This window comes from Pseudonaja textilis, chromosome Z (assembly GCF_049901715.1).
Source record: "Pseudonaja textilis isolate UNSWEBS1 chromosome Z, rPseTex1.2, whole genome shotgun sequence".
Taxonomy (NCBI): Eukaryota; Metazoa; Chordata; class Lepidosauria; order Squamata; family Elapidae; genus Pseudonaja; species Pseudonaja textilis.
Window position 1 is genome coordinate 90,752,576 of NC_142008.1, and position 27,701 is coordinate 90,780,276.

At 37.5% G+C, this 27,701-nt stretch overlaps 1 long non-coding RNA gene across 1 annotated transcript; it reads left to right on the plus strand.

Moving 5' to 3' along the window:
- The first annotated feature begins 208 nt into the window (after nucleotides 1-208).
- LOC148124142 (uncharacterized) lies at nucleotides 209-27,555 on the plus strand. Its single transcript, XR_015740005.1, has 3 exons — nucleotides 209-335; nucleotides 514-606; nucleotides 27,433-27,555. It is a non-coding gene; the product is annotated as an uncharacterized LOC148124142 (long non-coding RNA).
- Nucleotides 27,556-27,701: the final 146 nt, after the last annotated feature.

The window sequence follows — 27,701 nt, forward strand, 5'->3', positions numbered from 1 at the left end:
TTATGTTTCTGATCTTTTTAATAATACAAAGCAATGACATTTCAGTAATAGACTGCAGTCATTAAGGTTTGCTTGTATTGTTCTTTGCTGACAACTGGCTAACAAATATCCAACTGACTGGGAGGTGGAGCCTTGGAGCAAGGGGTGGAGCATGCTAGCATAGAAAAAAAAATGACCTGGCTTTTTTGAGCCAAATATAAAAATATTAATATGGTCCTTGGTTTTGACCCCTTACTCTGAGATTTCTCTTAGAGACCAGGGAAGGAGGTTCAGATCTTGAAATTTCTGACCGGACCCTGAAGGCTGAAAGAACACAGCTTGTGGAAGGCCTCCAAGTGAGTTTTTGGTGAACTTTGCCTGAAATTGGAACTAGGTTGAGCAAATATCTGGATGGGTGGAAGGGTGGCTGGCTCCTAAATCATGCTTTTAATCATTATGCTACATGAGTTCCCTTGACTGCATCTATTTGAATTAAATAGCTTTAATAACAAAAAAATATTTTCCCAACTACAGGTTAAATTCTGGATATTGGTTAAAAGAGGTCTACTTTCAGCCCAGGAAACAGCCCAGGAAGCATGCTCTTCAGGGAGAAGAAAACCAAAGTTTGTAAGTAATTGCATTGGATAAGCTGTTATCCCCAATATATTACTTTTCAATATTACCTACAGTGATTACTGCATTAGCTCCACATCAGTGAGATTTTATTTTTCTGCCTTGCCACACTTTTTGGATTATTGATCGTATTTTGGTATAGAAAGGTCCCTTAGCTGAGTCAATAATTCTAGGTCAAGCTGTTGAGGCCAGTTTTTTTTTAATAATGCTTTTTGCATCAGTCACATACTGAACTAAACAAAATAACTTGCAGTCTTTTTCTGCAATTCCATGCTATGTCTCCTAAATTAACATCTTTTGAACTGGGTTGTTCTTTGAAACTAGTACTGGTGGCTCTGTCAGGGATTCCCTGTAATCTATATATATAAAAGTGAAATACCACTCATGCATCATCACTAAATCTCCAGAACTGTAAAGCCTACAAACTTGAAATTTGGCACATATGTTCCTCTTGGCTTCTAGGTGCTCACTAAGAAAGAATTCTTTTGAAATGACCATCAGAGTATTAGCATTTCCTATATTATTATTATTATTATTAACACGCTCTGATGCTAAGGAGTTCTACTCTCCCTCCCCACCTGAAAAGAAATATCTTCCAAATGCAAAACACAAGCAGAGGAGAGGAATTTCAGTTTCAGTTTCACAGCACCAAGCAGCTTTAGTACAGAACAGTTGAGCTAAGCCACACCCAGGCTCTTTGCTGTCTCCTTCTTGCTCAGACAGCAGATACTGTTTTAGTTTCTAAACAGCCCTCAACTCTCTCACACACTGACAGGATGCTAGCCAGATGAATACCGATGGATGCTGGTAGGCAGAAGCAGAATTTTTTCCCCTTATTTTCCTCCCAAAAAACTAAGCCTAACCACATAGTTTCTTAGTGAAGCACGGGTATCGAGCTAGTATACAATATATAATTGCAACATCTGTCATCAATGCAGATTAAACATCCATAGTAAAAATTAAGTAACTTAATGATATAAAGTATGATCATTCATAGAATATTGCACCCATCGCCCACAAACAGACAAACCTCCCCACAGTAATATAGTTTCTCTAGTTTTGGGTCTCTGAACTGAAACATTATGGTTTCATCACACATATACCAGGATCCTATAGCTTGTTTAGCAACCGAACTTTAAAAGAACCGCCAGGGCCGCACCAGAGCCATGCGGACTGGGCAGAGCCGGGAAAGCGAGCCGCGGGTGCACGCCCGCCTGCCAACCAAAAGAGCTGGGCCGGCCTGAGCTTGGCTTACTTCCCAAGTCCCTCCAGCCCAAACCCGAAGGGGCACCTGGAGAGGCTGCCTAAGGTAGGGGGCCCCAACCACCGGGCCCCGGACTGGTACCGGTCCATGGATCATTTTGTACTGGGCCGCCTACTTAGCTTGGGCACTGCCATCTTGTTTCGACGGCGCTTGAGAAAGTGCTTCCGGGTGAGCTTGTCAGTTGTCAGTTGGATGGAAAGCGGCGTTTGGGTGCTGAAGGAATCTTCGCGGCTTAGTTTTGTCGAAGGGAGGGGGTGGCTTTGAACGAAGAGCTGTCCCGATGGCGGTGGAGCCTCGTGTTACTCAGGAGGAGATTAAGAAAGAGCCCGAAAAGCCCATCAACCGCAAGAAGGTGCAAAGGAGGAGTTGAAGGTGGCGGGGAGAAGCGGGGGACTGCTGGCTGGCTGGTCGCTCGGCTTGCCTTGCCTTGGTCATGCGTGCTGATGCCGGTACATCATAGTATCATAGTTTCAAAACCAACATTTTGCAAAAGAAAGAGCAAGAGTAGCTCAGCACTGTCCCTGCATTTGCCCTTCCAGATGGTACAGAAATGCCATGTTCCAATTCCAAATTTAAATAATATTACTCAAAGCATATTAAAGTCCAGTGTGAAGAATGTGTTCATTCTCAGTCATAGGCAGATAGAGACATGCGAAGATGTCATGCATTCCAGACATTTCTCAGTGTCTGCCTGATAGAAGAGAGCATTTTGGAAGAATAGTGCTTAGTGTTGGAGCCATTTCAGCATTCAGCAGAGAAGAGAAGTGGTAAATATCCTGATGTTTTCTGGATGTTTTGAACTGTAATTCTCAGAAACCTGTATCATGCTGACTGGGGCCAATAGTTCACATTTGAACAACTTCCTGTTGGTCAGTAGAGCTAGAGAGATGAAATTAAAGTAGGAATTTAGATCTTCAGGACTTATCTCAGCCCTGTGCACTAATTGGAATTTCCTTCCTTCCTTCCTTCCTTCCTTCCTTCCTTCCTTCCTTCCTTCCTTCCTTCCTTCCTTCCTTCCTTCCTTCCTTCCTTCTTTATAAATTATTTATTGGACTTTTAAAAGAAAATATCTAAATAAGTACAAAAAATATGAAAAAAGAGTAAAAGAAATACAAATAAGTAAACCAGGGATTTTAAAATATCAAGGTTATAACTTTCTACTATCCTATTGATTAGTTGTAAATAGTTAAATATGTTTTAAATATTATATCACATCAAATATTAGCAATCATCTGTCACTGGTTCAAGACTCATGATTTAATTGGGGTATGCTGGAATCCTGACATCATTAAACTTAAGCTACAAAGGAATATCAAGAGCCACAATCAACACAATATAAATTATAGAACAGAATTCTGTATTGTAATTAATTCAGTCTACATTACTAAAACTTTATTTTGATTTAGGTATCTCATAAAACTAAAATATAGTTATTATGCACAAATCCAATCTTTTATATTGTGCCAATATTAAATTATAATCTAAGAATTGTTACCAGTTTGAATTGTTTAGTTTACTTTATTGTCATTGCACTTCACACAACAAAATCAAACACCATCTTCAGTGCACATCATGACCATGAAAATAAACATCCTTCACCCTCCACATATTGAACCGAAAACCCCCAACACCACACCAACACTGCACTATACAGCAGAATTCAAAAGAGATATTGCCCTGGGATAGAAGCTGGTTTTCAGCCTATTTGTCCTTGTTTTTATTATTTTGTACCACCTGCCAGATGGTAATAGTTCAAAAAAAAAGGGTGCCCAGGATGAGATGGATCTTTGAGGATGTTTTGAACTTTTTTAAGGCAGTGGGAGAGCTATTAAGCTCTTCCAAAGAGGGGAGAAGGCAACCAGTGATCTTCTGGGCAATGACGTTAACCCTCTGGCGTGCTTTCCTATCTGCCATTGTGCAATTGGCAAGCCATACAGAGGTGCAGTAAGTTAAGATACTCTCTATGGTGCAGCGGTAGAAGGTCACCAGCAGTTTTTCATTCATTTGTTGTTTTCTGAGAAGTCTCAGGTAGTATAATCTCTGCTGGGCCCTTTTGACCAGGGCTGCAATGTGGGCACCCCAGGTCAGGTCCTCTTTTATAGTAACACCCAGAAACTTAAAACTGGCCACTTGCTCCACTCGGTCTCCATTGAGAAGCAAGGGCTGGATGTCTGATCTGTTCCTTCTATAATCCACTATAAGCTCCTTGGTCTTATTGGTGTTGAGGACCAAGTTATTGTCTCCAGACAATGAAAGCAGTCGGTCCACCTCATCTCGGTAGGCAGACTCATCTCCGCTGGAGATGAGTCCCACCACCATTATATCATCCAATACAAAGACTGTGCTGATCAGTTGGCTGGAGTCTTTACCAGGATCTTCAATCAGTCTTTACCAGGATCTTCAATAATTGAAATCTCTGTCAAATTTGCTTTTAAGGTGTCAATATATTCTAGACATTGAAACTTATTTTCGCAACTTAGCCATTGAGATCAGGTTACTTTTTCAATACAAAACACATAGTAATGTAGTATCCTTGTAGCAGTTGTTATACGTAAAGACAATTCAATGTGCTTTATAGGAATGTATATGGTTTGATAAAGTTTGGTATAACCAGGAGTGGGATTCAAATTTATTAACATCTGGTTCTGTGGGCATGGCTTAATTTATGGGTATGGCTTAGTGGTCATGTAACTGGCTGGGCGTGGCTTGGTGGTCATGTAATTGGGTGGGTGTGGCCAACTCAGCACTATTTCTTTGCCCTAAAGACTGTTTTACAGTAAGTATAATCCAAAACAAAAAGTAGTTTATTATGTCATGCTTTTAATGCTTAAATAAACATAAAACTAGATTTTGTTCCAACAAAGTTTTAAAATATTAATAACAATACTTTACAAAAACAATAAAACTGTTATTTAAAGTGTTGCCAAATTGCTTTTTTATTGGTGTCTCACTTGCAGTTTTCATTTGTTTTACATGAGCATCATCAGCTATGTGATGTGCTCGCAACCATTTTTTTACTATAGGAACAGGGTTACATTCTTGCAGAGGTAGGTCAATTAGATTAATAGTCAGTAGATTAGTTACATTGGAAAATGTTAGGTGACTTCTCCTCTCCTCTCTTTTTCATTTGTGAAAAACTCCTTTCCACTTCTGCTGAACTTACTGCAATTGGCCTGACAATATCTCTAGCTTTTTTAGTGCTGTCTTTTAACACATTTTCTATAAAATCTCAATAATCATTAATATTAATTTCATAATGGAAAATTTCACCAAATGCAACCAATTGTTTTTCAGCTGCTTTCCATGGAAAGCATCACCACTTCTTTCGATGTTCCAGTAATCTGGCTGCAAAAAATTGAGAAATGTTAATTTATCAGTGTCTTGATATTGGCTACCTGTTTTTAAATGTTCGCAATCTATCATTCTTTTCTTTAAATTAGTTACAATGCTTTCTAAAAGTCTTTTCTGAGGAAGTCCCACAAATCTATGATTTTGTACAAAAGTTATATTTTTGAAGGTTTCTGAAGTAATTAATCCATCAACCTTTTTTCATTCTAAGCATTTCAAATTATTTAATTGATCTTATCACAAGTTTTTCAGCCTTTATGATGTCTACATTTTTCACTTGCAGTGCATTAGAAAGAAGAGATATTTCATGTAGAATGTCAATCATCAATGCCAAATCAGTGATAAAATATGTATTTTCAAGATGGGCAGCCATACCTGAGTATTTTTTATTTGAACAAAAAAACTGATGTAGCACTGGATAAGCATGCCACATAACTAGGGTTGACCTTAAACTACAGGAAGTCCATCTTGGTCCAAAAACTCTACCAATCGTTATAATTTCATCTCAAGTTGTTTGGATATTTTGTTAAGTTCAAATTTTTTCTAAGAGATGCTTGTTGCACCTCTTTACTCTTCCCTGCTGGCTCAACTTGGAAATTTTTCCATTGCTTTCCTGTGTGAACACTTTTTTCTTTTGTTGTAATCTCTATTTATTTTTTTTTACAATACTTGCAGCCTAATTTTTTTCTGGGAAACTTCCAGTCCATCATATTTCTCCTTAAAATTGGTGTACTGCTGCAATGTCCAGCAGTCAGGAAGATTGATTTCAAAGTCCGACTCAGTTCTTTTAGTAGTTGATGTGCTCCTTCCCCAGGCTGGAGTGTAAATGATGTGCTGCTTTCCCTAGGTTGGAATGTAGTTGATGTGCGGTTTTCCCTAGACTCCAACAGTTGTGGTTGTGACTCTTTTGTATCTCCTTTTGTTTTCTTACTGAAGAAAGCAGTAAGCCTCATTTGCCTTTTCATCCTGGTAAGGTACTGCAAAAAAAAAACCCCAATAATGTTGTGGTTTGGACTCTGTTTTGTAAGTTGAGTGGTGAAGGCTAGCAAGCGAAGAAAGTGGGTGAGGCACTGAGATCAGTAATATTCTGTTACTTTTGAGAGTGTCTGACACTATAGTTAGTTAGTGTTTAAAAGATGTTATGGAAGAAGAACAAGTTTCACCAGACAAGAATGAGATGGAACTGAAAGTGGATTTGAAAATAACAGTCTATAAAACAGATATTACATTGTGTATATAAAAGAATGGCTGATATTTAATAATTACAGTTAATTAATTGAAAACTAAACACTTAAAATGGAAATATAATTAACAAGCCAAGGGAGTTTGTTATTTTGTGTCACAGTGGCACAAAAATCTTTCCTGGCCAAGACTACTTACCTGGACCAACAGTCCCTAATGGAATGCTCCCTCTATAGCAGAGAGAGAGAAGCCAGGGGAAGCCATGTTTAGTTGCCTAAGCTTTTTAGACTTTTCATCTCAAAAATGTACTGAAGCTTTTTACAGTCTTACACAGATATATATAGATATAGTACAAAATAATCTAAGATAGTGATGGCTAACCTTTTGTGGCTCCTGTGCTGAAAATTGTGCTCGTGCTCAGTACTCACGTGCCAGCACTCAGAAAGCAATGCATGCAGGGCCCCCCACGGCCTCTGCGCATGTGTGCATGACCCCCCCGTGCACATCATGTATCTCTTCACATGCACTCACATTTCCCCTGCCCCCCCATGCATACACACCAGATACCTGACAATCAGCTGGCGGGCAGGCAGTGCACATGCATGCGCAGTGTGGCTCTTACAGGCAACCTCTCGCGTGCCGGCAGAAGTGGCTCTGTGCGCCACTTCTAGCACACATGCCATAGGTTCGCCATCATGGATCTAGGAAGTTAGATTAATAATGAAACTCATAGGCACATTCACAGAATTCTTTTTCTGAAATCTATTCAGGAATATATGAATTAGGTTCAGTATTGGGCTCAGCTTGTACTCAAGTCAAGTAGCTCTTCAAGAGTATGTAGTGTCATGGTTAGAAAAAATGGTAAAGCAACATACAGATTTAAATTTTAAAATCAGAAATATTATTGTTGGTACCCACATAAATAAATGGAATAAAATACATATTTAATTTTACATGTTTTAACAGCGGCTAGAGTTATGTTTGCACAACAGTGCAAAAATGAAGAGATCCCTATGGATGAAAATGTAATTTAAAAAATATTACAATGTGCAGAAATGGATAGATTAGAAGAACACTTAAAATTAAGAAGGCAGGTGGGAGAATGCAGGCAGCGATGGTGCACATGTGAGATAAGGAATGACTGAGCGGGGCGGGGCGGGGCGAATGGGGTAGAATGCAGGCAGTGATGCTGTGCATGTGCAATAAGGAGTAACTGGGCAGGGAGGGAAGGGGCTTGGCCAGCCAGTGGCCTGATTTGCTTGTTCTCCAAACTGCACAGAATTGCAACAACTGGTTCTACTGAACCGGTCCGAACCAGTAGAATCCCATCCCTGGGTATAAGAATATAAAAAGTTGAAATGAGAATTCAGTTTTTAAATTTTGCTTCATTCTAGTATGAATTGTTACCCAGAATTGTTGAGCTTAATGATGTTGTTATCATCAGTTCTGAATAACTGCTCATTTCAATTCCATCAACTTTTAAAATAATGAATTGTCCCTTTTAGTAATCAAACTGGATGATTCATTAACAATAGCTTGCTTTATATCAATTCTCTCTGACTACATTTTTGCAGTAGATTAACATTCTTCTTCCATTGAAATTCCAGTTGTTGCATCTCTATTACTGCATCCATTTAAGCCATTTGGTAACTGAATTATCAAGAGATACAGGTCTCTCTGAAAACTATCTTAACCTGCTAGTATTGTAATACAGATTAAAGTTTGAAGCCATTAATCCACTTCATTCTTTTGAGGCCTGCAGAATTTTGAATTTAATTTATTGGCACACATGTATGCCAATCATCTTATCATCAATATATACTGGACCTATCAGGAATAAAATAAAATATTTTATGAATAAAATATTAGTTTTGATGGCTGTAGTTCTTCTTAGCCTAGTGAAATCTATTTTTTCCCATCTGGAAATATGTGTTGTATTTTTTCTCATGCTGTAGGCAGTTATTTTTATATAAATACTGATTATTTTTGGTCATACAAAGTCCTAAGTATTTAATCTTTTTAACAGCAATGTTAAAACTCATTTCTATGTTCAGAAACTGCTTTTCTTCCTCTGCTAAATTTCATGTCAACATTTGAGGTTTTTTTCTTTATTAGACCCACAAGCTGACATAAGTCCATATTGCTGTATGCACTTCATTAAGAGGACTAAAGAGTGTTTTGCTTTGGTAATTGTAAATGTAATTTTATCAATTTTAATGGATGTTTTTGAGTTTTTAATTTAAAATTTCAGGAATTTTCCTGGTGTTCTGTATTTTCTTTGCTAACAGTTCTAATGCTAATAAAAAAATAAGGAGGGCAAAAAAGGGGCAACAATGTTTTGTTCCCTTTGGTGTGTTCTCTTGTTGTGTTAAAAATTATTTATTATTATCTTGGCTTTCTGTTCTTTATAAATGCTGCGTATCCATTTTTTCAAATGAATGCTCTAATCCAGGATTAGCTTTTTCCACATATACATAGATAAATATACAGAGAGACACAATATATCATATATGCAGGATGAGATTCTACCAGTTCGCACCTATTCACTAGAACCGATCGTTAACATTCTAGGCAGTTAAGAGAACTGGTTGTTAGAAGAAATTACTGGCCTAATCCTGTAAGGAAGGAAGGAAACATTCTGATGTTGCTTTCAGAAACTGCCTCTCCATTAACCCTTATTACATTCTTGGCAGGACTAGACTTCCTGTCTCTGGAACTTCTCTGGAGTTTTTTTTTTCCTCCTTTGCTGGTACTTTGCTTGTGTGTAGTGACCATTCAAAGTTACAATGGCACTGAAAAAAGTGACTTATGACTGTTTTACACACTTATGACTGTTGTAGCATCCCCACAGTCACAAGAGGCCAGGTGAGGAGATATGTGCCTCGATATGAGTGATGTTGAGTTGGCCATGACCACCAAGCCATGTCCACCCAGTCACATGACCACCAAGCCATGACCACCAACTAAGCCGTGCCCACAGAACTGGTTGTTAAAAAATTTGAATCCCACCCCTGCATATACCGTATTTATCGGCGTATAACACGCACTTTTTCCCCCTGAAAATAGGGGGCAAATGATGTATGCGTGTTATACGCCCGATAATCCCATTCCCAATAGTGCCTAGCGGCGGCGCAGCGTCGTGACGCTGCGCCCGCCGCATATTAAAGGGAATGCGTGTTATACGCCTGTGCGTGTTATACGCCGATAAATACGGTACATGCACATGTATACATACTATTAGTTACAAAAATTAGCTCTCAGCAATTCATTTGACACTAGTTCTAATTCAATACATAATTTGTTGTCGTTTGTTTTAACAAACAATAACAGAATCTTTCTGATTCTTGAAAAAAAACATTGTCATAAGCATAAAAGATTGTCAACACAACAAATAGAAAGAAACCCTTTAAAAGTAAATATTTAAATGCTGTAAGATTAGTTTTAAAAGCATAAGTTTTAAAAATCAGAAACTGGTATGTTCAATTCTGATTTTTAAATTTAACATACAGCATATTGTTCATATTACAGGTATACCCCACCCTCCAACCATTTGTTTATTGACTGGCCAAAGAGGCAATAGCACTGAAAAAAGGGAACTTATGATTGGTTTTCACACAACCATTGCAGCATCCCCATAATCATGTGATCAAAATTCTGGTACTTAGCAACTGGTGGGTATTTGTTACAATTGTGCTATCCCAGGGTTAAGGGATCACTATTTGTATCCTTCCCAGGCAGCTTCCAACAAGCAAAGTCAACAAAGAAAGCCAGATTTGCTGAATAACTGTCCACTTAGTAACTAAAGTGATTAAAAACTGTGACAAAACAAAATCGTAAAATGGGGCACAATGGCCTTGCTTAGTAATGGAATTTTGAGTGGAGGGATATGCGTGAGTGTTTTAAATAAACAGTGTATAATCTTTCTAATAATTTTAAAATTATATATGCTTTATTATCCAAAATATAAAGCATAAAGCAATAAATTATTATAAATCAATCAAAATATTAATGCAGTATCAAACATTATATATGTTGACAATGAGATGCATTTTTTTCTGATTGTCTTATTGCCAACCATCTCTAAAAACTACTGAAACTGCATAGTTTGTATGTTGGGTTTTTTGAACAAACAATATCTTGATGAAGAGGTTGTTCCACAGTGAGAAGACCCTTTTCATGCCAATTACTAAAAATTATAAATGGGTCATGGCTGAACATCTAGACTAGACAAGTCTAGGTAGGCTAGATGGATGGAAGAACTTTTTCATAGGAATATATTTGTTTTAAATTTTATGTTTGTAATCCCTGCATTCTTGTTGATCTATCTATGAGTTGTATTTTTTATTAAAACATGCTGTGTTCTACTTATCTCAACTCAATTTCCCTTAAACGCTTACAATTTTTGTCTTGGAAAGGGCGTAGGGGAAGACAGGACAGGAGGGGAAGGAAGGAAAATCAAAACTGATTTTTATTTAACATAATTCCCTTTTGAACCATTTAAACTTCATTTTAAGGTTTAAGGCCATGATAACTTAGGAAAAAGCTCTTTAGTGTCCCCCCTCCATTGATATCTGAAGCATCTGCTTATTTAATGGTTAATCCAAGGTTCCCTTTTTTTCTGGAATATTTTCCTCCATATCTTCTGGCCAAACCAATTTATTTGCACTTGGCACTTGGCTTTTCTCTCCACATCAAACTAGATCTTACTCTATTCAGTTTTCAGAATTATTTGGTTGACAAATGCATGGAATCTTAAGTTTCTTTGTATGCTTTCTGCTCTAACTTTAGTGTTAATGATTGACACTAGATGGCACACTAATCAAAGGCAAAAAAGGATGCAGATGTACATTTTTCCCTTCCCAGTTCAGCTCCTGAAAAGCCCATGTGTCTATGTGTGTGTTTTTTGTATATAGGAAAGAAGGAGAGTGTATGCATGTCTGTGGAATGATATTAATTCTCATCAAGTTTTTTGATATAAGGAACGCTACAGTGGAGACAGAGGAAGGAAAGAGTAAAACCAATTTTATCACTGTTTTCTATCTTTTATTCAAAATAAGTGGCTTATCAGGAGCTCTTCAGTCACAATAGTTTAAGGATGGGGTTTTGAAATAATATATCCAAATCATTTTTGGATTCTCCCTGCTGCCATTCACATATCTCCCAAATTCACCCAAATTTGTTAAGGATTTAGTCAGATCAGAGCCACATCCATAATTTATACTCCTGTCCTAAATCCAATTAGAGAGTCAATATAATAGAGGAGATACAGAGTGAGATTATTGGACAGTGGGATTACAGATAGACCTTCCTTAAAGACTGCCTTGTTTAGTAGCCATTCATAATCTGAACAGTGATGCAAAGGTAACTTCATTACCAGTTCTTGCATTTACGACCTTCACGGGCCTAAAAGCAAAGAAAACCCAAAGTAAAAATCATAAGAACAGTCATGGATTCACTCAGCAAATGCTAAGTGCAAAGTCACTTAGCAAATGCTTTGCTAAGTGAATGCAGGTTGCTAGTCACAGTTAGGGGTGACAAAATGAGGACTACCTATACAGCAATGTTATTACCATTTAGGTTATTAAAAGTTACTAAAAGAGTGATGTATTTTTTCTTGCATAGAACCAAAAGATGACTTCATTAGATGGTTCACTTGAATCAGCGATTTCAAGCTGATACCATAGCAATGATAGAGTTAGGTCTGAGCTGATGAACTAATGATGTTCCTGTGAGTGGTCTTTATCAATCCAGATCAATCTAGCTCTCTCTATCAGTAAAATATTTGCCTATTTGTGCAGCTCAGGACTATGAAACTTGTAGGATTCCAGTTAGGCTTCTTTGAACTCCCATCTCCCATTAGCTATAACCATAGTAGTTTTATTTGTTAGATTTATATTCTGGTTTTCAATCCAGAAGTCCATGAGACTTCATTTTGACAACTGCCTAATTATATGGTATGGCCTGAGACAGAATTGGATTAAAAAAATTTTTTTTTAGTAAAATATTTTTACAATGATAAAAGACAAACATGCAGTGTATATTTATAGAAAAGAAAAGAGTGGAGGAAGATATAAAACAAGTGAAAAAAGAAAAAAATGAACATAGAAAGAAATAACTTCTAATCTTCTTTTCAGCAGTTACAAGCAAATTTATCATTTATCCTATCTCTTTAAGATTGCATCATAATTCTTTCCATATTCAGCCTTTTTCAGGTGGATTTTCTATAATCTCTGAATTCAGTGCAAGAATTTAATATCACCACATCATCATGCATTGTGATCATAGTTGATGAAAGCTGCCACAAATTGTGAAGAGACACAATCTTTGGAAAGACATAATTTCCCAATTTATATTCAGTTTATCACTGATGATTCTGCTCTTTGTCCTCACCTTAAGAGTTGACATTCATCAGCAGTGATGCTGGTAGTAATTGCTTACAATTGCATACAATGTTGCCCCTTATACTGCTGAAGATCTTTAAAAATATTTAAAGTTATTCTTTTAAATATCTTTAAAGATTTTGTCATGCTGTGTTTCTTAATCTGCTGGCTCTTTCAGAATGGCCACCATTCTGTTTTAACTTTGTTTTTAATATTTGTTATAGTTATAGCTATAAATTTTATTCATTTAAAAATGGTTTATTTGATAGAAAAGTGGAAAAGAAATACTTAAAACTTTAAAAATGAATGAATAATTTATATTTCTGAGAAGTTATAAAAAAGAGAAATGCTGTATACATTAAATATAAAAGTATGCTACATAATTAAAAGGCAAGACTGAACAACAAAAAGTAACTAGAAAATATTGTTATGTAATAAATTAAATGCAGATCTTTAAAGATGGGTCATTGGTGATTTCTTCTTAATGCCAATTGGCATTTTTCTTTTAGACACAAGAGGGCAGCTCATGCCAACAAAACTTCCAAACAGTTCCTCGGGAAGTTCTGGCATCTCATTTTTGGATCATCATGGCTTGTTAACTCCATTGGACCCCTCTTTTGGTTTCATTTCCTTTTGCCATTTTGAGGAAGGGAGATATCTGCAGCTAAAGAAGTCTGATTACAGAGACAAAGAAGATTCTTGGAGAATCATTATGTATTTCAAGTCATTCTTCCTTGTTCACAAAGAGAGAGAGAGAGAGAGAGAGAGAGAGAGAAAGAAAGAAAGAAAGAAAGAAAGAAAGAAAGAAAGAAAGAAAGAAAGAAAGAAAGAAAGAAAGAAAGAAAGAAAAATGTTTCTTTGTTTCTGCTGCACATGAGATAAATACCTTTCCCACTTTCCTAGTTTTACATTAAAGAAAATCCAAACTGGCCAAACAACAACTCCAATTATTCTCCAGCGTATGGAGAGCAATATGTTTGCATGTCAGCTGATTATATAGAGTGCCATGTTCACAGCATATGGGTTGGGTTCACATCAGCTAAGTCCAAGCCAAACAAAACACATTATGGCTTAAAATGCTATGTGAACACTCTCTTTAACTAAAACAAAACAGAAATAGACAAGTCCTTGCCACTTACAGAGCTTATAAACTAAAATTAGCAATCGGAATAGTAACAAATTGAGAGCAAGAGAGTTAATGGATCAGTGTAACAAAATGGAATAAAATGTACTTAATATTTCTATCCTTATATTCAACAAAACATGTGTAGAGCCTGTGACGGTCAAAATGGGGAGTGTTGCCCATAGCAGCTTTTCTGCTAAGTATTTGCTGTGCCCAGCCTCTTCCAAATTTTTTCATGTAGAATTACATGATTTAAAATAAATAGTCCTTGTTGTTTTGAGGATCACAATTGCAACTGCATCCAGTTAAACCCAAATACAAACCAACACAGCACAATGAACACCTGAAATTGAAAGGGACAAGTGAAACTAGATGAAGTATGGATTCTAATGGGAATAAAAAGAGTTCCTTCAAGGTTGAAAATCCTCTATTTTGTACCCAGATGGATCTCACCTATTATGTTTGTTTCTGCTGCAATCTAGCCCTTCCATCTCTCTCTGAATTAATCATATTGACCAATGTTTTAATCTCTATTAGGATTCTTTTTGTCCTTATATTCTTATTCTGGTGGCTCAGACATAAAAGATTAAAAGTTATAGCAATAAAATAGACTTAAACTAATTTTAAAGCCATTCTTTTTTTAAAAAAAACAAGAGGTTCCAAGATTAGTAAAATGTAGGAAAAGTATTATTTTTGATGTAATATTTTCAGAATGTCCACCAGACAATAATTCTCTCAGATTCCAAAGGACAAAAATAATAAATTTCAGAATATTGAAAATTGTACAAGTTTTAAGTGAAAGCCCAAACAGTATGTCTTTGGAAAATATTTTAATTTTGAAAAATCTCACAAAGCTGAGAAAGCTATGGAAAAAAGAAATTGAAGTGATTTTAAAAAGCAACCATTGGAATTCATTCTATGAAGATAGAGTAAGGAGACTTTGGGTTGTCTAGTATAACTGAACATGGCAGCTTCATTCAACATAACCATTGGTGAACCACCCTTAGGACTCCAGTTGAACAATATTTGTCAAACATTCTCTCCTTGTCTGGGCTAGTGTTTGAGCTTTGGTGAATATTAAGAATGAGGTTTAAGATACTCAGGATTGTATCTCAACAATTGAAATACAATCTCAAAATTGGACTTACTTCTATGTAAATGATCACAACTTAAAATAACAAAAGTGCCAGATTGGTGCCATAGTTATAGTGCTGAATTAGAACCCGGAAGATGGTATATTAACCTCTGCTCAGTTTGACACTCCCTGGGTGCTTCTGGGTGGAATTGAAGGTGTTGCTTTTCACTTAAGAAGAGTTTCAGGGCATGGGATTGGTTATTTTCAGGATCACCTCTTTTGGGTTGTTTCTGCCTATCCTTCCAGATCCAACAGGAAGGGCCTTTAATTTAAAAGAGTATCATCTAATGACCCTAGGGTGCCTGATAGTCAAGAGGTTAGATACTCCATAGAGAGGTTTTTGTTGAGTACTGTATTTGGGTTTACCCTCAGTGACTTCTGTAGATTTTTATTCTTTTATCAGCATTGTTTTTATTTTTTTATGTGTGTGCTAACTGCTCATAGTTGCATTTGCAAGAGGGGAAGCCAGATAAATTAGTTAAATTTAAAAAACTGAATAAAAATTGGTAATCATGAGTATCACAGAAATGCAAATAATTTCCACCTTTCTTCAGAATAGAATATGAGGTCTATGGCTTTAGCACACACAATATAATAACACTAACTCCTTTTTTACGATCCTGTAATCCCTTAATTTGGGGTAGAATCAGGGTAACTGGATGAAGCTAAGTGTTTACTGACCCGATGCCCTTCCTGATGCCATGCGGAGTTCATAGCGGATATTTTTTCTTTGCGCCCCAGAAGAGAAACCTTTAGGATTGAATTCTCAACCTTACAAGTGGGAGGCAAGCATCTTCCCCACTAGGCCACCATGCTACTCAATACAATAAACAACTATTGCCAAAATATGTAGTGAAGATATAAGGGTACAAACTATCTATTCTACATTAAATACAGACCAATCCTTATCTATTTTATGTTTTGGTTAGCTGGCAGCAGGTGCAGTCAGTGGAGGAGAGTGAGGACTCGGATGAGAGGCTGGGACCATCAGGGAGTAACCTGCTGCCTTCAGGGATTGTGGGACCTGGCAGCAATGGTGAGGAGGTTCCCAAGGAGCCTGTACCAAGTGTGCTTGAGCGCAGGATGATTCATAGAAGAGAACAGCTGGGGCAGCACAGGCGATTTAGGAGTAAGGATGCAACGTAAGGGCCCCTCTCTCCAGGGAATATAAGCCTGGTTTCAAAAGGTTTTTGCTTTTGCAGAAAGCAAAAACGTTCTAAGGACTCAGCATTGTGTGTAGAGACTCCGGCAAGGCTTTTCTGGTTGGACTAATTGGCTGCAAGCCATCTTTTATCTACAAAGAAGTTATTTGTAGATTTAAGCTGAGAAGGTTTGAGTTGCTGCGTTTGAGATTTTCTTGCTGGTAACAGGGTTGGGTCAGAACACTTTAAAGATAAGGAGTCCTAAGAGCACTTCCCTCCAGATGAGCTTGTCCTGGTCACTATCATACTATTATTTTGCCAAAAAGTGTATAATCATTTAGATTATCATAATTGTTTTGAATTTGGCACATGCATAAAAATAGCATATGCAAATTTGTGTATGCTATTTTTTTTAATAATGGGCTTTCTTTTCTCTTTCTGAAGGAATGAGAGGTCTGCAAATCTTTTAAGGCTTTTTAACATTCTAAAAACTGGGGTTGGGACAAAATAAAAGAGCATTGGACTTAATTTATTTATAGTTTTGTTAAAAAATAAATATACATAGGATAATTCTCTATGTCATTTTCTCCTTTTAACCTCTTAAATAAAATAATGATTCTCTTCAATAAAAGCTGTAAGCTCATGGTATGGATGCCGGAGTTCACTAGAGTTACGTAGCAGGGATTGAAAGGAAGTCCTGCAGCCACCAAGCTTGACCTAGATGAATTTTTTTTCCCCTAAAAGGGCAAATTTTAGAGGAAAAATCTGCCATGATAATGATAAGACTTGACAGCTAGGAAGAGATCTCCATCTGCAGAGGATCAAAATGCTTGCCAGGCAACCAGAGGAAATCAAGGACATTGTTTTCTGTGAAACTATTTGGTGAATTTTAGGCCCCATGTTGTATGAGGAGCATTAGGAGGACATTAAATGCCGTGGATCAAATAGTGTGATACTTAAAGAGTTATCCATGAATCATAGGGACTATTGGCTTAGCATCAATTCTTGGACCTGACTTGTATATTCCCTACTCCAATATAAATACTTGAGATGTCTCCTTAGTGTTTGAATCATGGTTGTGAGGGAAAGAAGGGGAAGATACTTAATGTACTGTGAGCAGAAATTCAGTGTTTTTATTCTTACTATATCTTACCAAAAATTGCTATCCATCCTCTAAAATAGTAGCTAAAGATTGCTACAAAAAGTTTTAGGGTTTCCTTCTCTGCTCCTTGATGTAATTTATAAATCTAATCTTTTAATATATGGCTGATGGGAAACTGCAGTCTGCATAAACTCCTGTTTTGGGATCCAGCCAAGACTTACTCTTAGTTTCTGCAAGGAAAAACCAGTTTCTCTTTCCCTCCACAAATTAGCTTTGCCCTTGGAGTGAGGTGGGGGCAAACACCAAGCTCTCACCTTCCTCATCCTCCTAACCTCACCCTCCCCTTCCCCAATTCCACTATCCCACCTTCCCTGCCAAGATGGCTTGATTAAAAAGCCGCTGCTGCTGGAATAGCTGCACAGCTGGTGATCCTGTCAGCACCCCTGAGCAGAAAGTCGCTGAAGATTAAAATCTCCAATTAGCAGGAATGTGAAGTCGGCAAGAAATACGGCAGATTCCAAAACTAAAACGGAACACTTTTGAATAAACTACCCCATTTCTTGGCCATTGCAAGATTTTTCTGATTTGTTCTGTCTTGCTCCACACTCCTCCATTCAATATCACTTTCAGAAGGAATACTTTTGTTGTCACACTTGTCTGACAAGAAAAGCTCAATTTTCAGCCCAAGAATCTTTTTTCAGTGTTACTATCTCAACTTCTGAAATATAAAATGCCAACCTTATGTTTGATTGAAATTTGGTCATTTTTAGATACTGTAGTTAAGAGTTATACTTCTAGCTATCCTTGAAAGGCATTTAAAAATATTGTTCCTGGCTCAATCCAACATAATATAATTTCAGTATATAATTGATCAACACCGGTTAATCTGAATTACTTGTATATTATCCATGACCAAGGAAAATATTTATAGAATTTATAAATTATATTATTTTAAATAGGAATACATGAAATAATTCCCATTATATTCATTGCTTTCTTTTAGAAAAGTATGGGTTGGATCATAGTATTAGATGTCATGCTATCTGCTAACACATAACTATGAGCCAGATCTTAGAAAGAACCCATGAAAAATGTTTACATCATTATGTGACAAAATGATTGATATTGATGTAGAACTAACTTGTTGAAATATTCATTTGGTTCCATATACTTTCCCTTACCTCAGCATTAGTAAAAGATAAGGTTATTGAATTGTTGCCTTTAACAGGAGACAAATGCATCACCAGTTTGGCAAAAGGTCAATATTTTGCAATTGTACCACTACAAGAAGGATAAAATTAGCATTGTTGACTAAATCAGTATTCAGAGATTCCATATTTTGCCTGTCTTTCGCTCGTCACTTCTATACTGTATTTCGATTATTGTTATTAAAATAAGCATGAGATGCAATACTCATCTGTCAGGGATATTAGTGGTCTGGGGAATTGATTCCTGTTACAGAAGCCAGACAGAGAAAAATAATTTAAGTTTCCTTGATCTCCCCCTATCCCCAATTCAACTCTGAGTTCTCAAAAACTGATTGTGAAACTCCTATAACTGGATTCTGTGACCTGGGTGAAAACAGAACTGAAGTAAAACCAGTCCAATGTAGTTAAGAAAGAGGAAGGCTGCTAAAATGGGCAAAAGAAGCGTGGGAGGCAGTGGCCAAACTGCAAAGGAGAAATTGAAATTAGGATCACCCTTTAAAATGGATAGCCAAAACTTTGTATGCAGGCCTCCATTCCACAGACTTATTTTTTAAATGATTCTGTTGTTTGGCTTAGCAAACTCTCTGTCTACTAGATAAGCTTTTCTTCCCCCTAGTTTCATTTGGTATTTGGGAGAAAGCAAGCATAAAAATGGGGCAGGACGCAGCTGACAAACTATAATAATGCCAACCATTGGCTATGGAAATCAGCCTGCCACATCTCTTTTGCATATGCACACACAGCAACATACACTCACAGCACAACCCGAACAGACTGGCATGGCCTATGTTGGCACAGGTTCAGAGAGCTCTCCTGTAGCCTCTCTCTGCATCTTGTTCAATTCGAAGCACAGATGAGCCAATCGAAGCAGGAGGGGGAGGGAGCTCGTATGGCACGTCCTCACCTGCCATTTAATTGGATGTATTTTTAATTAATAGCACCTCAGGGACTGACATGAGACACAGTCGGTCTTTGAATAGGGACTGGGGAGGAATTGGGGAATGTGCAAGGATTGGACCGCAGGGTGCGCTTAGCGGGCAAACACTGCCATCAATCAAGGACCACTTTGGGCTGTTTGGATGGAACACAGCATAAAGGGAAATGGGTAGAGTGTGGATGTGATGTGTGTGTAGGACAGGCAAGGAATCAAAGAGAATAATTTGCTTTCCCTACTTCTAAGGATGAGCCCTGGCCAGTGGGAAGAAATCTCCAGGGGCAAGGCAGGAATTTCAGGATAGATACATTGAGACAGGTTTACAGCAACTTGTTTTTACTTTGGCCTTAAAAAAATGAGATTTTTATGTATCCATACAGTAGTTTCCATATCTTCCTTCTGTGTTTGAGAATACACGCAGCTAGGCTCAAAGGTCTTTTCATGGCAGTATGTATTAATAATGTTTCATGTGTCTGTGTATAATTGTGTGTTATAAAAGAGGATCTACCAGAAGAGGCCAACCTCTCTTTGAAGCAAAGATATGGATTCCCTTTGGGATCTATTCCCATGGCCAGTAGTAGGCAATTTTTCTGCAGTTAGGATAGAGGATACTTTTATGGCTCCCAGGATTTCTGGGCTAGAAGAAGCCCAATGTTTGGCATATTGTTATGGACATTTAAGGATCAAATTGGTACATGAAACACCTCCACTTAAATACCCCCCAAAGGGACAAAGGGAATAATTTGGGGAGGAAATACAAGCCTGAAACTTACACTCAGGCACCCTTCCCTCCCCCACTTCACTCTCTCATACACTTAGTGACTCTCTGTATAAAGGCCACAAATGCAGGGAGGGACCACATTGTATGGCTCACACATTTTAGGTAAACTAACCCTAATGTACTCCTTTGGCAGGCACTCTTGATGTATAAGGCCTTTTGATGATTTATACAGCTCGCTAGAAATGTGTACAACCAATAAAGTAACCGAAGAAATAGGTCGGGGGTGGGGGGTGGGGAGGATGACAGTCTGCCTCCCTCAGGCTTCACTTGGCAAGCTGTCCTCCAGAGCTCATTTCAAAGTTGTTACAGGAGCTGCCCTTCCCAAACACACCTGCTGTTTGGGGGGAGAGACAGGAGGAACCAAAAATAAGGTAGGAAATGAACAGCCCTATGCCAATTTGGATCTGCCCTCACCAGTGGCCAGTTTTGACTTAGTTCATTAGCATGCAGGTTTTAGCTGACCAAGGGGACATATGAGGAAAATATAAAAAATGTAAAACAAGAATTCAAATCTTCAATCTACTGTGTGTATAGATTTTATTGTTATGGTGTGCTTTTGAATGTGTTTTACATATATTTTATTAGCTGTCTAGAGAGTGAAGTAGTAATTCCAAAATGAAATACAGTAAATAGATGATTTCTGAAGAGTTGTTGCCTTTGGCAGATAATTGTTGAAGATAAATGACACCTTGTTGGGGAAGAGTTTATTCCATATTCAAGATTAACCTACCAGTTGCATTTTCTTGCAAGTTTAGAACTCTGTCTAGTTATCGGGGTTGCCCTGAGTGAAATCTAGGGAGGCCACCCAATATTTTCTGGAAAGCTATTGATTCTCCTAATTTGCTGTATAACTAAAGCTAGAACATGGGACGAGATAGAGTAGAGTAGATAAATAATTATTTTTTCCTTTCTGCATTTGTTTCCTTTCTAGGAACAAATGTTTCATTGGGCAAAGAACTGGCTAGATCGTGACTTTTTACTTAATCAGATGGCAACTTTTTTGGTTGAAGGGTGTAGAATCTAACATTTGCACTGGTTCTTCAAATAAAATACGATTGGCTGGCAGACACAGGTACATCATATTTCCCTTTTTTTGCCTGTCCTATCCCTTCTCCCCAAAGTTAGTACTTCAAAATTTCACTGCCTCTGTTGAAAGGAAGAATAGCAAGGCTGGGCAGAATTGAAACCTCTGGAAATGAATGCACAGCTGGTGCTGCTCTCTTCCTGCTCAGCTGCACCAGCCTCCCTTTGCCTTCTGGCGAGTCCCCAGTTGGCGGTGGGGGAGGGGATGGTAGGGGAAGGAGGGGAGGATGGGTTCATGCTAGTAAAGATGATGGTTTCTGCGGTGATGCGCCAGGGCAGCTGCCCTGCAAAAGGAGAGAGGGGAGGGAGAGTCAGGTGCTTGTGGATTTAATGTAGGCCACTCATTAATATTTAGTGTCATTGGAAGAAAGTGCAAATGTGTGGCAGGGAGATTTCATCTAGCTTGGTCTACACCGCCTCCTCTGCATTGGAATGTGTTTACCCAGGCAGACATTTAGGGGTACCAGATGCTAGGCCCAAAAAGCCTCTGGAGATTTATTTGGCCTGAAGAATTAAAGCTGCTATGGTCCTCTGAAATTTATTTTACTTCAAGACTGGATGGTTGCATGCCCTAAACCTTCCTATCTGAAGGAAAACTGTACCAAACTCAAAAACGTATCAAATAAAGAAACATTTCTCTCCTCCCCTCTCCAGCAATTTCTGAGGTATTAAGAACCATTTCTTTGGTGGTGTGTTTTTTATAGTAGCATTGGTGCATAAGACTGGCCATCTATTATTACCAAATTTTTCAAAAATAAATTCAAAAATAAATTTGGACAGTGTAGAAAAATAGATTGGAATTTATGTTAGTCAGTAGATTCAGGTTTTAAACTTAATGTAATATGTTTACTAAAACTTAAAAAGGCAATTTAGCAAAAAATGCTCTTGGATCCTTCAGGGAATGTTTTAAAAAGATTGGCTCTCATCATTTTTATGTTGCAGATGTAATAAATATAAAGATACTTTGGTGCATATCTTACAGAAATGTCCACTTGTAATTGACTAAATATTATGACTATGGTAAACCAAGTTCTTTGAAGCCATGTAAAGGTTAAAATGTTAATCTTTGCTTGATTATAGTTTCCAAATTTGGATTCTTTCCCTCTATGAAGAAATCTGGATAAACTTGGATCTGAAGCTCCACATGGTAGCTTAATGGAGTTTGTTTACTCTAAGACTTTGAATCAACTTTGCACTGATGGGAAGGCAAGATCAGAAAATACAACTGCATATGCTGTTGCTTTAATTCACTGTTAAAAAATTGAATCACAACATGCAAAAATAGAAAATTAACATAACATAATTTCAGTTGTCTGATGTCTATCTATTTTGTCTACTTATCTACCTGCTTACCTTTGGGCTATTATATATCTATACTAAAAATAGATATAATTTAGGTATTTTGCTTTGTTAACCTTGACTTTCTACTTTATTTTAAAGTTTTCTTTTCCATGTTTAAATTTATTTGAGCTATTTCTTCTTTGTTTTTGTTTTGTATTTTATATAGTTTAGTATATTATTTTTGTATTTCTTCTTTCATTTTATACCATATACACATTTCTTTTTTTAAATACAGTTCTATAGTAGCAGTATAGTTTTGATACCATCAATCATGGTATCCTTCAGTATTGGTTTCGAGAATGGGAGTGGGCAGCGTAATATTGTCCTCCTCCCTGTAGGGTTGATGAGTGGTAAGAGGTTTAACCCCTGGATACTACTTTGTGGAGTGCCACAAGGTTGGTACTTTCTCCTCACTATTTAACATCTAATAAAGCTCCTGGGTGAGGTCATCTAGCACCTTGAGGTGAGATATCATTGGTATGCTCAGCTTTGTATCTTCATTCCAGACTGGGTAAGTGATGATATGGAAATTATGTCTCAGTGTTTGGAGTCTGGGGGCCTAGATGCGGGGTAATAACCTTCAACTCAATGTCTCAGTCATCCAGGTCATGGTTGTCCCAAATGCTATTCAAAAGATAACTGGACTTTCTTGCTTATTTTTTATTTTTGAAAAGGTTTCACTTCTTATCCAAGAAGCTTTTTCAGGGACTTCAGCTCAACCCAAGCAAGACCGTATGACTTTGAGTATTGGGGCCTTTTGGTTTTGAGGCCTTCTATCCTTGGTTCTGGATGGATGGCACTGCTGCAAAGCCAGATGCAATCTAGTGGCCTCCTGAACTCACATCTCTCAAAGAGCAGGTGGCGGCCTTAGCTAAGAGGGCCTTTGCACACCTTTGTGTTGTGCATCATTTGCACGTGTTCCTGGACCAAGATAATCTCAGTTTTAATTATGCCCTCATTAGCTTCTGATGGATTATTGCAACACATTGGATTGCTCTTGAGGAGCATTTGGAAGGTTCAGCTGGTGCAAAATTGATTGTGTCAGTTATTCAGTACAGGTGAAATATTCTGCAAGTTGCATTGACTGCCAGTTTGCTTCTAAGTTAAAGTTGATAATTATCTTTAAATCCCTACAGGCTTGGGCCAGGTTATTTTTATGGGGCTGACTCTTCCCAGTTGTCTTTACCATCCTATCCAAAATAGCATAAGGAACATGCTGCACTAGGAGTGTTGGCTGGCCGAGCCCCATAGGATAACTTTTTCTGCTATAGTATGTAGCTACCCTCTGGAATATTATCCCTCAAGAAATTTGGTTGGCTCCAATCCTACTAGCCTCTGTTGGGTCCTAAAGACTTGATTATGTGCTCAAGTGTGCGGCCCCAGTATATGACACAACCCATTTCCTGACTGTACTGAAGTCTTTATTTTATGCTTCTCCAGCTGCTATGTATTTTATCTCTTATTTTTCTTTTGTGTTTGCATATTTTGTATTTGTTTTAATGTTGTGAGCTGCCCATTGTCATATACTGAGATGGGAGCTACATAAATTGATTTAATGAATAAGTAAATAGTCACCCTCCTATATTTCTATAGGAGGAGGATGGTTGTGGAAAAAATATTAGGAGGAAGAAATATTAGGTATATTTGCCATCTTGACTTTATTTATAAAACTAATAAATATGGGATATAAATGAATAAAAATAAAAATACCTTTTTGAAATGTATGTATTTAGCATTGAGGTTTCATGTTTGGATTGCAAGTATCCAGAAGATCACTCTATGGCAGCCTAGAATTGGAGTTTTCTTATATACGTTTGCTGCTATAGAATGTTAACTATATTTTTGCAGCCTAGAATTGGTAACCTTAACTAATATGGTGGGAAATATCATCTGTTGGGCATGGATCAGCAATGTGCTTCTATAGGAATAAAAGTAGGTGCTGATCAGAGGTGGTATTCAGCAGGTTCTGATCAGTTCTGGAGAACCGGTAGTGGAAATTTTGAGTAGTTCGGAGAACCAGCAAATACCACCTCTGACTGGAGATTGTATAGTATCTTTCTCCTGCCATGCCCACCAAGCCACCCCCACAGAACCGGTAGTAAAAAAAATTTGAATCCCACATTGATGCTGATAGAAAACAATCTGCAACTATATAGGCACAAGCCTGGCGCAAAGACTGCTGCCGTCTGAAGAAGGGCAACTAATGCCGTCCAGTAGTGACCTCCATTCTCTCTCTTTTCTCTCCCCCCCTCCCCTCCCCCCCTCGTTTCTCCCTCCCTCCAAGGCTTGACAGATTATTCATTCATGTAAGGCAAATAATATCAAGAAGAGTTTCTCCCTCCCTCATAATAAAAATACAGCAATAAATTAAATACCATTAATTAACTATTTATTGCCCTTTACCACCACCACCCCCATCAGCTAACTGAAGGAAAACATTTTCTCGGTCAAATGATAGGGTCAGCCTTGGCCTAATATTATAATTACAATACAATACAATACAATACAATACAATACAATACAATACAATACAATACAATACAATACAATATTTACTTTATTTTCAGTACTAGGTTTAAGATGAATTTTTCTTTGTAAATTCTGTTTCGAAGTTAGAGATGAACTGGGTACATGAATACAAATAATAGGATTCAGGCAGATGGACTCTATGTTAAATTGTAAAATCTACAGGAGACCTTAGTGATCTGTACCCCAAAACTAACAGAATATTTTGCACAAATGATTATTGTGATCAATCCTAATTACATGGAAACTTCCAATCAAATTTAAGCCAGTGTGAGTGAAAGGCTTCTGCAGATTTCCTTCTTCAATGCTGAAGGTCAAGACATCCAATGGACATGAGAGGTTCTGGCCTCTTATCTATGTTGTTCCTGGCTATTAAAATCCCATAATATGTATACTGTAATAATTAAAATTGTCATCTAGAATGATTTCTGACATTTAACTGAAGATGTTGTGTCTATTCCCAAAATCTTATTTTGCATGTTCAGAAAACCTAAGCAAACACAAGAGTAGAGAGATACATTGCCACTTGGACAGAGAAATGAATATATGAACTTGTAGTCAATACATTTAGATATATGATATGGCCAGTCTTTACATTCCTTTTCTGAGATGAAAGTGTTATAGCCACATGCTCTATCCAGATATTTACACTATATGCACTATTTGCATGAAGTCTTTGTGTGAGGCATCCAGTATATACATTATAGGCAATGCAAACAGCATTTTTTATTTATATAACAGTACTGATCCCTTGTAGATTGTCACGGTCTATTGCACATTTAGTTATTACTATATGAATCAGATCTTTTCAACTGGAAAGGGCAGCTATTTAGTAGCTGAATGCTAGTGTTAGAAGATGCTAAACATAAGCAGTATAATCCCTAATAAGATTTTTATCTGCAAATATATGAATGAATATGAACTGGGGATCTGGGGAGAAAAGTGAAAACTCAGACTGACAAGTGAATAAGGGTATAGGGAGAAAAATGACTTGAAAAATGACTTGAATGACAAAAATAATTCCACATAAAGTGTGGCATAGGTGACTTGACTCATCTTTGCAAGCCATTTCTGATTATTTTGCCCTAAATGTGTTTTTCTACAGATTCTTGGCTCGTGGCAAACTATATGATGATTTTGATAGGCTAATGAGAAAAAGAACTTTAGGTGATGCCTTTCTCCCGAGGTTTGATTCTCCTGACTCCAAATCCATGACAGTATAACTGACTCAGGACTGCCACAGGCAAATCAGTTGGCACCCCAGGCCAGAAACCTGCTTCTCCTCTCAGGATTGTTTTTTTTTTAACTTTGATCTTTTGATGAACCTCTGAAAACCTTGAATGCACCAGGAAAAAAAGTGATTTGGTGGCGTAATTTGATTTTCAAACACCTGTTATGTAGGTTAAAATGAGCAGGAATGTGCAATAACTAGCAAAAATATTTCATGTAGAAATATATCCATCAGTCCAGTGTGTTTTATGGGCATGACTTTGCTTGGAAACAGAGGAGGAAACTGTTCTAGGCAACAAGACAAACCTTGGAAGATTAAAAGAGGAAGAAAGCAAAGTGAAGCCAGCTAGCTTGGGTGAAGAAGAAGAATGCAAGAATTGAAATTGGCAGGCCTAAACTGTCGATCAATCAGATTTAATCATGAATGGATGATTGTTAGATGGACAGGGGAAGAGATAGGGATACCTAGAATAGAAATTACACTTCCTGGGACAAACACTGACATCTGCTGTAGAGAAGAGAAGGTCAGTTGTCCTCCATCCATGACCTGCTAGGTATGTGAGTGTGCATGTGTATCTGGGTGATAAGAGAGAGTACACAAAACCTAAGTGGAAAAAGTAATAAAGAAAAAGGGAAGGGAAGAAAATGTGTGGGCAAATATAAGTAATTATCACAACTTAACCATACATGTGGCTATTGAAGGTGATATTAAAGGTTTAGTAAGTGTATTAAAGAGAGAACCTGGGGTCTGAAACAAAATCTGAAGAATGAGAAAAATGGCACCACATTTAAAATTCCCAAAGGAGTTTGTGACTTCAGGGGTAGTAGTCAAAAAGGGCAGAATGAAGTTTTTGAGGATGATAATCCTTTAACAATTCCTTTCGTTTGGTTAACCATCCTGAGATTGGTTGAGCCCAGAGGGTAACTGTGCATTAGGCCAGAAATGCAGGAGTTTAGCAGGCTACGTAATTCCCTTGTGCATCTGAAGCCTCTTTCACGGCATAGCCACTGCTTCATTGACCATCTTCTTCTTTTTTGTAGTTTTTCTCTCATGGCTGTCTATTTAGAAGAAATGGAAAGAAGCAGATTGACATCACCAGCATGTAGAGATGAACAACTCTCTTCTATCTTTATCCTGGCATACATCTCTATAAGTGAATGGAAGTGAGCATATCTGTAAATAAATATGTATATGACCATGGGTTCAAATTTTATATGTACAAAAGCAGGGGTCGCCAACCTTTTGGACCTCAGGGACCACCAAACTGACAATTTTAAATCCCGGGGACCACTAATATGAATTTTGGTTG